The sequence below is a fragment of the Spinacia oleracea genome, chromosome 1 (assembly GCF_020520425.1).
Source record: "Spinacia oleracea cultivar Varoflay chromosome 1, BTI_SOV_V1, whole genome shotgun sequence".
Lineage (NCBI taxonomy): Eukaryota > Viridiplantae > Streptophyta > Magnoliopsida > Caryophyllales > Amaranthaceae > Spinacia > Spinacia oleracea.
Window position 1 is genome coordinate 76,413,816 of NC_079487.1, and position 11,473 is coordinate 76,425,288.

The 11,473-nt window shown below is 37.7% G+C and overlaps 1 long non-coding RNA gene across 1 annotated transcript; it reads right to left on the reverse strand.

Annotated features, from left to right (window-relative positions):
• Positions 1-1,106: 1,106 nt before the first annotated feature.
• On the reverse strand, positions 1,107-2,598 carry LOC130465958 (uncharacterized). The gene is made up of 2 exons (XR_008925978.1): positions 2,347-2,598; positions 1,107-1,400 (listed from the first exon to the last, which is right to left on the reverse strand). It is a non-coding gene; the product is annotated as an uncharacterized lncRNA (long non-coding RNA).
• Between the last annotated feature and the right edge of the window lie 8,875 nt (positions 2,599-11,473).

Here is an 11,473-nt window from a genome sequence, read left to right on the forward strand (position 1 = left end):
CGCTTTTGTGAAGCGTCATTATAGAAAATTGTGACGCTTTTTGGCGCCACTTTTCGACCAAAAAAGCGTCACTATGAGTCGTGTTTTTTTGTAGTGTGTCTGTTTGTACTAAACTGAATATGGGTGAGCTCAAGGTTACCAATATCACTCTGCAAATGGCCAACCGTTCTGTTAAATACCCCTTAGGTGTTTTAGAGGACGTCCCTGTTAGAGTAGGTAAATTTTATATACCTGTAGACTTTGTAGTACTGGACATGCAAGAGGACTCCCAAATTCCCATTATCTTCGGTAGACCCTTCCTTCACACGGCGGGGGCGGTAATTGATGTTAAAGGTGGGAAATTGACTGTGTCTGTTGGGGATGATAAGGTGACTTTTAATCTGAACAGTGCCTTAAAGAGTCCCATGCTAGAGGAAAAACAATGTTATCGAATTGATGTAGTTGATTTTATTATGCGAGATAACGTGTCCCCAAGTTCTCGAAAGAGATCCCTTGGAGGCAGTGCTTTGTTGTGAATCTTCTGCAGGTGATAGCAGTTCTTGGAGTGCTGAAGTGGATTCTCTAGAGTTGCACTACAAAAAAACATGACTCATAGTGACGCTTTTTTGGTCGAAAAGTGGCGCTAAAAAGCGTCACAATTTTCTATAATGACGCTTCATAAAACCGTCATTATATTTTAGGCCACTATATAATGACGCTTTTAGTAGCCACAAAGCTCAAATTTTGTGACGCTCTTTTTAGCCACTCCTTCAATATAAGGACGCTTTTAATGGTTGATTTTTGTCGAGCTACATTTGAGCCAAATCAATTGTGATGCAACAAAGCGTCACAATTTACCTCCCCATATTTCCCACCAAAACAATTATGATGCAAAAAAATGTCACAATTTACCTCCCCATTATTTCCTACCAAAACCCTTTTGATGCAAAAAAGCGTCACAATTTACCTCCCATGTTTTTTATTGCTTGAATTAATAATTATGTTGAAACTAATTAAGAAGAATCAAATATATGAAATTAAATAATATATCTGATCATAATCACACTTACTTTTCAAATCAATTAAAATTACAAGGCAATATATAGCTATAAATTAAAATAACTACATAATTTGAAAACACACTTAATTTAATTAAAAAACATCCATGTGCATAGTTGCTTTGTCCAACCAATCAACAAAATACCAAAATAATAATAGGATCATGTATTATATATCGATACATCAAATATTGGCCTTAGACAAACTAGAAATAAAAATAACTTCTTAGGACTATCCAACTAACATAACATTTTTTTCCTTTAACATAAAAAAAAACGTTTGTTCCCAAATCGCCGTGAGTGGAGATCAAGTCTTCAATATCTTTATCCATATTACCATTGCCCACCTGAATCATCATTAGTCTACAAAAAAATAAATTATATCATATATCTAAAATGTAAAAGGCATTATAATACTATTTCTTTGAGAAAATAATTTCATTAAAGTTTGTACCTATACGCATGTAGTAAAGGGAAAAAAAATCAGAGATATAAGAGAGAAAGAGAGAATGAAAGTTATTTGTATCACGCTAATAGGATTAGTAGTCTTAAGAGAAAGGTTTGTTCTGCAAGCAGTTAAGTTGAACCGCAAAGCAACATAGAGCTAGCAATAAGTTAGTATATTGTTTTGGATAATTAACATGTTTTGATTAAGTCGAGTTCTTGTTTACTGCAATATCAGTAGCGGAAACTTTCTAGTTATGCTCCTAAGTTTTAGCTAAGATTACTTGTTTGTTATACACTTATGCCTATGTAAGGCTTCTGATGTAGCTATCCAATTTGCATTGACGTAAAAGCATTTACCTTTCTTATTATAATATTTCTCTCCTTTTGTTAAACTTTAGAGCCTTATAAGCACTTGTTCTCTGCTTTGGCATTTTAACAAACCTTTCAAAAAAAAACTGCATGTTTTCTATACTCGGTGATTTAATGGATGATTCTACGAGCTCCATGAATCTTAAGAACAAAGCTCATTTTTCTGGTGATGGATTTGAGTTTTCATCTGAAGATAATGGTTGGTATTCATATTTCTACAACACTGTGGATATCAGTAATGTGGAAGATACAATGACATGTTCGGTTCAGAAAGCTGTTCAGTATTTTCTGGGACGCGGTTGCTTTGGTAGAAAATGACTAACTCTGTATTCTACATATCGGTGCTGTTAGATATACACACTATTATTTACTCTAGTGTATACAGAGTAATGACATGGATGGGGTTGGTTGGCAGGGAGGAGGTTAAGAGAATGATTAAAAAAAAAAGATAAAGGTAAACAAATAAATATAAGTTTTAAGGAATAGAACTGACCGTGTGAATTGCTGATTCTTCACCATCTAAAAGGTCCGATGAAACATTTCCTCTACGTACTTCTTTCAAAACTTGTCCAAAGTTGTGCAAGGTCTTCATTTTGCTTCTTTACCACTGATAATTCAACTTTTAAGTTCTCCATTTCAGTAGCAATGTCGTTAAGCCGAGCCCTTCTTTCCTCAATAAAACTTCCACTCGTAATATGTCACTTTGCTTCACTCTGTAGCCATAATTCAAATCATAAAAATATAAACATATTAGTTCAGAGAAGGACTTAAGAGAATCACAGTAAAAAAAACACTATATACCAGTTTAACTTAGTTTCAGGCATTTGATTTGTGATATTGCAGCAGATAACATGTATCAACTCTCTATTCAATTTATCTGGTAATTACTCCATCTACAAAGCTTATTCAAGGGGAGAAAATAAAATCACAAGGAAAAACCTTCAACCACAAGTCTGTTATGATTACCTCGATATACTCAGGCAAATCCTTGTTAATTAGATGAGAACAACAATAGTTGCCGCGTGTGAGGGGGTCGAAAAAGCACGAGGCTAATGCATGACCTCGTCCCTCGTGGGCGTGACATCGTCAGATCAAGTGTAGTTGGATTTCCTGTGAGTTTACACCCAATCGACTAGTAATATAGGAGTCGCCATTCAGTTTTTAACGACAATGAGAAAAACTGACAAAACCCGGTTATCGTGACATAAAGGGAGTGTAATTATGTTCGACCAAGACGGCCATAGGTTCCTTTGTGATCCCTGGTGTGGGGATCGCTCAACGTACACCCGCAGGGCAGAGATTGAGAGTTCGGGGGACTGTAGCTACCGAGAGGAGTGCTCATCGATAATACTCCAGAGGCAGGTTATCCTTACTAGCTTAGCATAAATAATTGAAGGGACATACGTTAAACTATTAAACTATTCTGAATTGATTTTAGCAATATGCAACACATAACACTAAATCGATCGTGATTATCTTATTTAGATTGATTTAAGGTACCTAGCATGATAATTCAATTGTCCAAGGTATTATCTTATTAGGCGTGATAGATCAATCAAATTAATAGTTTGACAATTTTATAAAAGGGTGATGAAAGCGATTAAATCATATGAGGGACACATTACAACGCACCCTTGAGAGGTGCGTTGTGGTTCTCAGAAAACTAACCACTTGGCTTTGCTATTTCTCCTTTTATTTAACGAATCTCGGGTTTCTAAGCAATGTTCCAGTATTTAGGCTTAATTCATCAAGCTACAAGGGGCAGGACGCTTTCTGTTCGACTTTTGGGTCGATTGCGACAGAACGCCGGATCAATTTCGCAGCGTGAGGCTTAGGCTTAAGGCTAGAGTCAATACTCAGGTTATGGAATTGTGTGTTCTTTTTCACGTCGGTTTTAGGCTATATTTATAGGAAAAGGGTGTGTGGAAAGATAGATTTTAAGATACGAATCTAAAAAGAATCCGGAGATAAAACGGCCCCAGGCATTTTTAGCGCCTAGGGCTGGGCGCCGAAGATTTCGGCGCCCAGATCCAGGCGTTGAAAATGGGATCTGGGCCGAGTTCTTTGTCAGATTTGGACTCTTAGAACACAGAGCTCTTGAGATTTATCTGAGTCTTTTAGTGCGTATTAACTTATGACGGAATGCGTCTGGGCCCGTTACGAACTCTAGGTTCGTTAGGAATTTAATTAATACGTAACTCTTATTTTCGAATTATACCAGGAATGCAAATTCTATCTCTTTTAGGATTTATGTTGGAGTGCAACACCTAATTCTGACAGGTTTCTATCTTTTATGACTTTGCCACTTTTAACAACTACCTTTTACGGCAGTTACTATTCTTAGCAGGTTTCTATAAATAGTAGCTTTGGCTGAAATGAAAGGGTGATTGAGATTCGTTTATTTTATAGGAAACTAGTATAAAACCCGTGCGATGCACGACTTATAATCTAAATATTAATTTTGCATGAAATCTAAACTATAGTTATAGGCAATAATCATCTAAATAGATCTTATCGATAGATCTGTTATTGCCCCATTCAATGTAAGATTTCTTGAAAAAGTTAAAACAAAATATGCATATAAATTGTTTTCAGCCCCGTCTACCATCTGTGTCAAACAAAAAATTATTTTCATCCATCCTTTATTTCGATACCATACCCGCCTAATATTCGTTATCACATAACACTTATCCCCGCCATCTACTTTATTAAGCTAAAGTTGACTTCAAAGCAGGGCATGACGGGGGCGGAGGATGGTCCTTCCACCCTGTTACCTGCCTAAAAATCATCCCCACTCCGCCACCGATATTTTTTTGTAAGATAAAAATTATAGATATTCTTCCAATTAAAATTAAGGGAATAATTATTGATAGATCTGTTATTGCACCATTCAATGTAATATTTCTTAAAAAGGTTAAAACAAATAATGCATATAAAATTATTTTCAGCCCCGTTCACCATCCGTGTCAAACAAAAAGTTATTTTCATCCATCGTTTACTTCGATACCATACCCATCTAATACTCGTCCCACCATTTACCTCATCACTTAACACTTACCTCTGCCATCTACTTTATTCAGCTAAAGTTGACTTCAAAGCGGGACAGTTATAAATTAATTTTGAATGAAAACTAAATTACAGTTATTGATAATTATAATCAATAGTGCTTATCGATATTCTTCTAATTAAAACTAATACACGATAGATATGTTATGACCCGTTCAGTCTCTTATTTTATTTTATTTTAAAAAAATTAAAATGACTAAGGGTACGTATATAAAATTATTTTCACCTTGTTCATCACCCGTGTCAATAAGTAAAGTCATTTACATCCATCATTTACTTCGATAATCATATCCACCTAATACTCGACACAGCATGTATCTTTATACTCGATCACTTAACACTCAGTCTATTTTATTTAGCTACAGATGACTTCGACGTGGGGCGAGTGTGGAGGATTGATCCCTCCATAACCGTACTTGCTTATCTTGTTCCTATCCTCACCACCTACGATAAGTATGATACTCATCCTCATCTCAAACACAATCCTGATCCCACCCTCGCTGGGTACAAAATAAAACTCATCCTCGCTCCATCACCCAACCCGAAATGGCGAAATCCACACCCGTCTCATGCTCAACCATGGTCCGGCAAGTTTTTTTGGTATGAGAGTTTTGAATTTTAAAACTATGTTCTAGACTGTTTGGCAACTTAGTTTTCTGATTAGGGTGATCGAGTAAATATACAAAATTATAATATGTACGTTAGTATTAAAAAAAATATTGATATACTCATAATCAATTTGATAAAGGATAAGTAAGGCAGTCAGGTCCTACCCACGGTGGATAACCCCACCACCTGCATCAAATACATGTTTCATTACCATAACCCACAAACTTATCTCCATCTCCAGCCACCTGGGATCGATGATGGGGCGAACCATGCCGAGGGTCAAAAACTTTCCTCCATCCCCGCGTCAGATAACTAAGTTACATATATATCAAATAGTTCATTATTGCAAGGATAGTATATCACTTGTAAGATTCAAGTTTATAAAATTTTAATATCACTTTTTCACTAATTAAAATCAATCTACTTTTCGAGTAATAGTGGAGATGTTTACATTTTAGATTAATAAACTACAAATATTTATATGGACTATGAGGTTTTTTTTTAACTCTCCTATTTTCTTCTTTTTTGAATGTTCAACAACAAAGAAATACAATTAGAGAGTGATACTTGTCAGCTCCACATCAATGCATCCTTATATACTAATTATAATCAATCTATTTTACTGAGTAATAATGGACATGTTTATATTTATAGATTGATAAAATTGAAAATATGTATATGGATTTTGAAATTATCTTTAACACTCATATTTACTTATTTTTTTCCCTCCATTTTCATTACGAAGATGTTTCACGTCAAGATCCGTTGCTCAAACTGAATCACGCCCATATACCTTTCTTTATTTACCCCCTCATTCAACATTTACCATCCTTATTTACCCTCTTACATTCCCACCTCCGTCCACCACCACCACCGCCACCACCTGCGAAAAAATGCATAATAATGTTTACATGGCCGAATCTACTGGAGTAACGCCGAATTTATTTATTTTTTTGTTCGGAAATTTTTTTAGAAACTTATGCATTTTTAGCTTGTACCTTGTACAGGCTTATGAATTTCAAACTTGTGCCATGGTACAGACTTATGAGATTTTAGTTTCGACCATGGTATAGACTTATGCATTTTAAGCTCGTACCATGGACGGAGCTTAAAATTCATAAGTCTACGCCATGGTGTGAGCTTAATATGCATAAGTCTATACCATGGTCGAAGCAAATTAAAAACTCATAATTCTGTACCATGGTACAAGCTTAAATTTCATAAGCCTGTACCATTGTACAAGCTAAAAATGCATAAGTTTCTGAAACTTTTTCCGGACCAAAAAAAAAACTCTTTGCGAATTCCACCTTCCACCGGTAGACTCGGCCATGTAAACATTAATACGCATTTTGTCGCTGGCGACGTGGTGGTGGCGACGATGGTGGACGGGGGTGCTGGTCGGCGGTGTTGGCCGGTGGTGGACCGGTTTGGGGTGGGAAGGTAAGAGGGTAAATGAGGATGGTAAATATTGAATGATGGGATAAACAAATGAGGGTATATGGGTAAAATAGTGGGGCGGTTTTGAGTAACATGGGGAGGCTTTTAGCGCTCCACTTTTTTTAAAGTAGTAAAATATTACTATCAACGGAGGTGATAATTATCGAATTAAGTTGCTAAATATACAACGTATAAAATTTTACAACCAATGGCGGTTATAATAATCGAATTTAGTTACATTGTCAAAATATTATAGAGTGATATAGTATTGTTTTTATACACTCTTATTCATACTCGTGACTCTATTTGTAACTGCCTTGGAAAATATTTATGTGATAATTTATTTGTAAAATATTTATGTCTCTTATTTGGAAAACTTTTATGTGCTAATCCGTAATGTTTATTTGTAAAAGTTTATGTGTCTGCTTTGAAACTATTAATGTGCTAATTTATGTGTCATTGGTGATACAAAATACTTGTAAATACTTATGTGCTAAATTTTTGTAGTGTAATTTGTTAGCATCAGTAGACACGTCAATTTTTTTTTAAAGTCCTACTATATACTCCGTATAATGGAGTAATTTTTTTTATAAAAGATATCTTGTATTGGTTATATTTGTTACCAAAAATATAAAAGATCATTTACAAAATTTTCTCCATGTGTAGATTGTTATCTTTTGTTGAGGAAAACAGAATAAAATATTGTTAACAAAATAATTATAATTGAATCAAATATTTTACTTTTTTTAATATTAAAAGAGAGGCAAATCAATGAGTGACATTTGTCATCACCACATTGATTTCCTCTCTTTTAGTATAATATATATAGATGCGTTGCCAAGTGGAGATTTATGTTCTCATCATCGAACCTTCCCTTTCGGGAATGGGGACAAAAGTAGGTGTCTACTGTTAGTCCCCACTTTGACTGAGTCTTGAGATGAGACGATGGTCAAAGTACTAGACGGAGTGCGTCATACAAGCCATGGCGTAAGTGACCTGTCTTGCGAGGGTCTCACGAGCCCCCGACTGATAACATTTGACTTAAGGGTCATCACTTGAAGTGTTAACACATTCCTCACATCTCATTGGAATTTGTTAACTGATAGTATAGAAACTCCCTCACTTTGTCATTGGAAGTATCTAATGATGTTTTCGAAATCAAAGCTATAAAGTGTAAGTAGGCCCGGCCAAGCCCAATCACGAGGTAAAAATGTTTTAAAGATTCTCATTTTCAGGGTTAGCTAAACGAGAAAACCCCCTTATTTTTATAGGACGTAAAACGAAGGAAAATCCAGCATATCACTTTTTTGGAAAAGGGAAACTATCCTTTGATTTTTGGAAAAGGGAAACCATCCTTTGATTTTTGGAAAAGGGAAACCATCCTTTGATTTTTGGAAAAAGATAAACCATCTTTTGATTTTTGGAAAAAGATAAACCAGGAAAAGTTATCGCTGCAGCGACTAAGGACCTGCGCGGTTAGTGGCGCAGACCCCGCCCGCTGAAGGTGGGCGAGCCTGTCCGCTGAGGGTGGACGCCCCGTCCGATAGAAGTGGGCGAATCTGTTTTGATGTTTTGAAAATAAGGACCTACGCGGTTTGTGACGTAGACCCCGCCGGCTGAAGATGGCGAGCATGTTTTTGTTTTTTTGTTTAAAGAATTTATTTTTTTTTTCATTTTTGAAAACTGAGGACCTGCGCGGTTAGTGACGCAGACCCCGCCCGCTGAAGGTGAGCGAACCTGAATTCGTCTTTTCGATTTGGGACTCGCGTGGTACGTGCCGCGATCTTGCCCGATTGAGGTGGGCAAGTCCCTATTTCATTTGTTCTTGTGATTTTTTGAGAATTTCTTTTTATTCATTCTTGTAAGAGCGAATTTTTTTCGAGGGATGCTCGGATTTAGTTTCAACCTGAATGTGGGTTGACAACGTGCTTAGACGGACCAGTGTCTTGTGGTCATTATCTTTCATGGTTTTGAGCTAGTCTTTAAGGCTCAATTTTGCCACTACCTGGTTCCTTGATTAGGGGACTATGTATAAGTATCAACGGCGACCTTTGTCTTGAGGTCGTAATCCGGTTTTATCTTTTGAGATTATCCAAACACGGGACTTCGTACAGCGTAGTCTGGGAATATTGTTTTAACTTTGCATAGTCTCTTTTGAAATATATATTTTTTCTTTCGAGCCCCCAAGCACTCGTGCTTGACGGTCATTTCTTGTCAAAGAGGTTCCTTGGGGATACGCATTTTTAAATGTCCTTGATCGTGTTTGGGGTCGTGCTCGTAAGTGCGAGCGATCTTTGTAGTGGTGTGCTACTCTTAACAAAGCCGTGAGGTGCGACTTTCAGTAAAGAAATCGGCAATTTTCGAGTCGAATGGATACGGCTGGGCCCTATAGAAGTCAGGGCTTTTTTTTTGGGCCTGGGCTCATTTTCGGCGCCCAGGCCTGGGCGTTAGAAATAATTCACGCCCAGGTGGGGCGTTGAAAATATTGGTTGGGCTGGTCTTTTGATGACACAGTTGGCCTCTTGTTCGTTCGTTTATTTCACGTATTCTCTTATCTTTTGTTTATTTATTTATTTTTGGAACGTAGAATTTTATTAGAGATCACAATGAGTTGAGTGATCGTGATGATTTCTCGAGAAGCCGTAGCCAATTGGTGGACTACGGTGTTTGTCGCTTTGGGGAGATTATTTAAAGGAACTGTCGCTCTTAAGGCGTTGCAATAGTTGGGCGAGTCTATATGGCCCGAGGAACATACCTTGAGGCGTAAGACTTTGATCGCGTATATATTTTTTTATTTTGCTACGGTCGTTTCGTAGCTTGGAGCCCCCAAGTATGTATGTTGGTATGCTTCCTTTTGGCGTATGATTTTTATAGGTTCTTTCGAGAAAGATGCCTTGGGGTCCCGCTCGTGTAGGTGCGAGCTATCCCTTCCGTGGTAGGTAATGTTTTGCTACCTTTAATCCTTAATGTAGAAGTCGTGTGGCTTGCATTTTGAATTTGGGCGATAAGTAGTCTTTGCTTCATACTCTTGGTCGTGCCCGTTTTTTGCAGATTTGGCTCATGGAACGACTTAGGCTTTTAGAAGCTCCTGCAGATCCTAAACGTTATCGCCCTATAGCTTTGGGTAACCGGAAGTATTTGCACCAAGGCCAGGACGAGGCCGAGTGGGCCTCCTATTTTACTCATGGCATATGCTCTATTAAGTGGGTGGTACCGTGGTGGGGTTTGACTAATATGACGGGGGGTTCCGAGGCATTAGTTTATGTTTCTTTGTTGGGGCTATCTCGGCCCATTTACATCTTTCCTTATCGAGTCATGCGACAGTACGGCTTAAGGCAGACTATCCCGTTTTCTGACACGGTACCACCTAAAGTAGCGGTCTTTTCCGAAGCACGGGTTCAAGCGTGGGCTAAGTATTATGGTGGCCTCCCGCGTTGGACCTTGGCTAGAGATGGCTTTGTGGGTCTTTCCGAAAACTACAAGTTGTGGATGAGTTCCGATGATAAGGCTGTGAGAACTAAGGCTCGAAATGAAGAGTCGGCTGAGCTTTTGATACCTCGAGGTAGGGCTAAGTATGAGAGCCTTGATACTGCTAATCCTCGCGACCATGGTATTAAGACTGTAAAATCTCGTCCTGATCGAAAGCGAAAGGAAGTTCCTCCCCGTTCTAGTTCTAGGCCTAAAAAGGTACCTAACATGAAGGGGCCTGCTGTTCACAAAAGAAATGCAAGCTCTCGCAGAGATCGTCGCCGGAATAATGTATGGGTTAGGAAAGTTCAGCCCCTAGTAGAACCAGTGACTAATCTAATTAATGTTGATAATCCTTCCCCTCCCATTGTTTGTGCCCTTGAGGCTGAGCGGGCTATAGCTGTTCAAACTGAAAATGTTTCTGAGGCCTTGACATCCTTGGAAGTTAGTGTCAAGGAGCCTGTTCTTATGGAGATTGATATAGGGGCAGCGCAGAAGTCTGTGGAGGTGGACCCTGCAAACATTGCCCTCTACAAAACTTTGTTTGATGATCCGGAAGAACTCGAGTAGTGTAGTTCTTGTTAGGGTGTAGGTGCCCTTATTATTTTTCGATGTGTGCTCATTTTGGCATCTTGATGACTTGGATTCTTCCTTTGACTTAAATTTTTCTTTCGACTTGGATTGCAAGTAATTAAATTTCAATAAGGGACTCTATTTTTTATTCTTGTTATTCTATAGGCTTTAACATTTTTGCAAATTGGTTGGACCGAATCATGGATTGCCTACGTATCCGCCTTAAATAGATTTAATTTGGAATCAGGTCTTGCGTAGTTCTTAGCCAGAAAATGGTTTCTTTGAATGCCGATTTTAAGCAAGTAAGTTCGAGTGGAATCGTAATGTTTGAAATAGGGTGAAATAAGTGTACGAAAATTTTGGAGCGCGCGTATTTTGTGTATTTTGGAGTGCGCGTATTTTGCGTATTTTATATGATCTTCTACTCCCAAGTGTTCGTTATTCTTCCGAATGTATATAGGAAAATG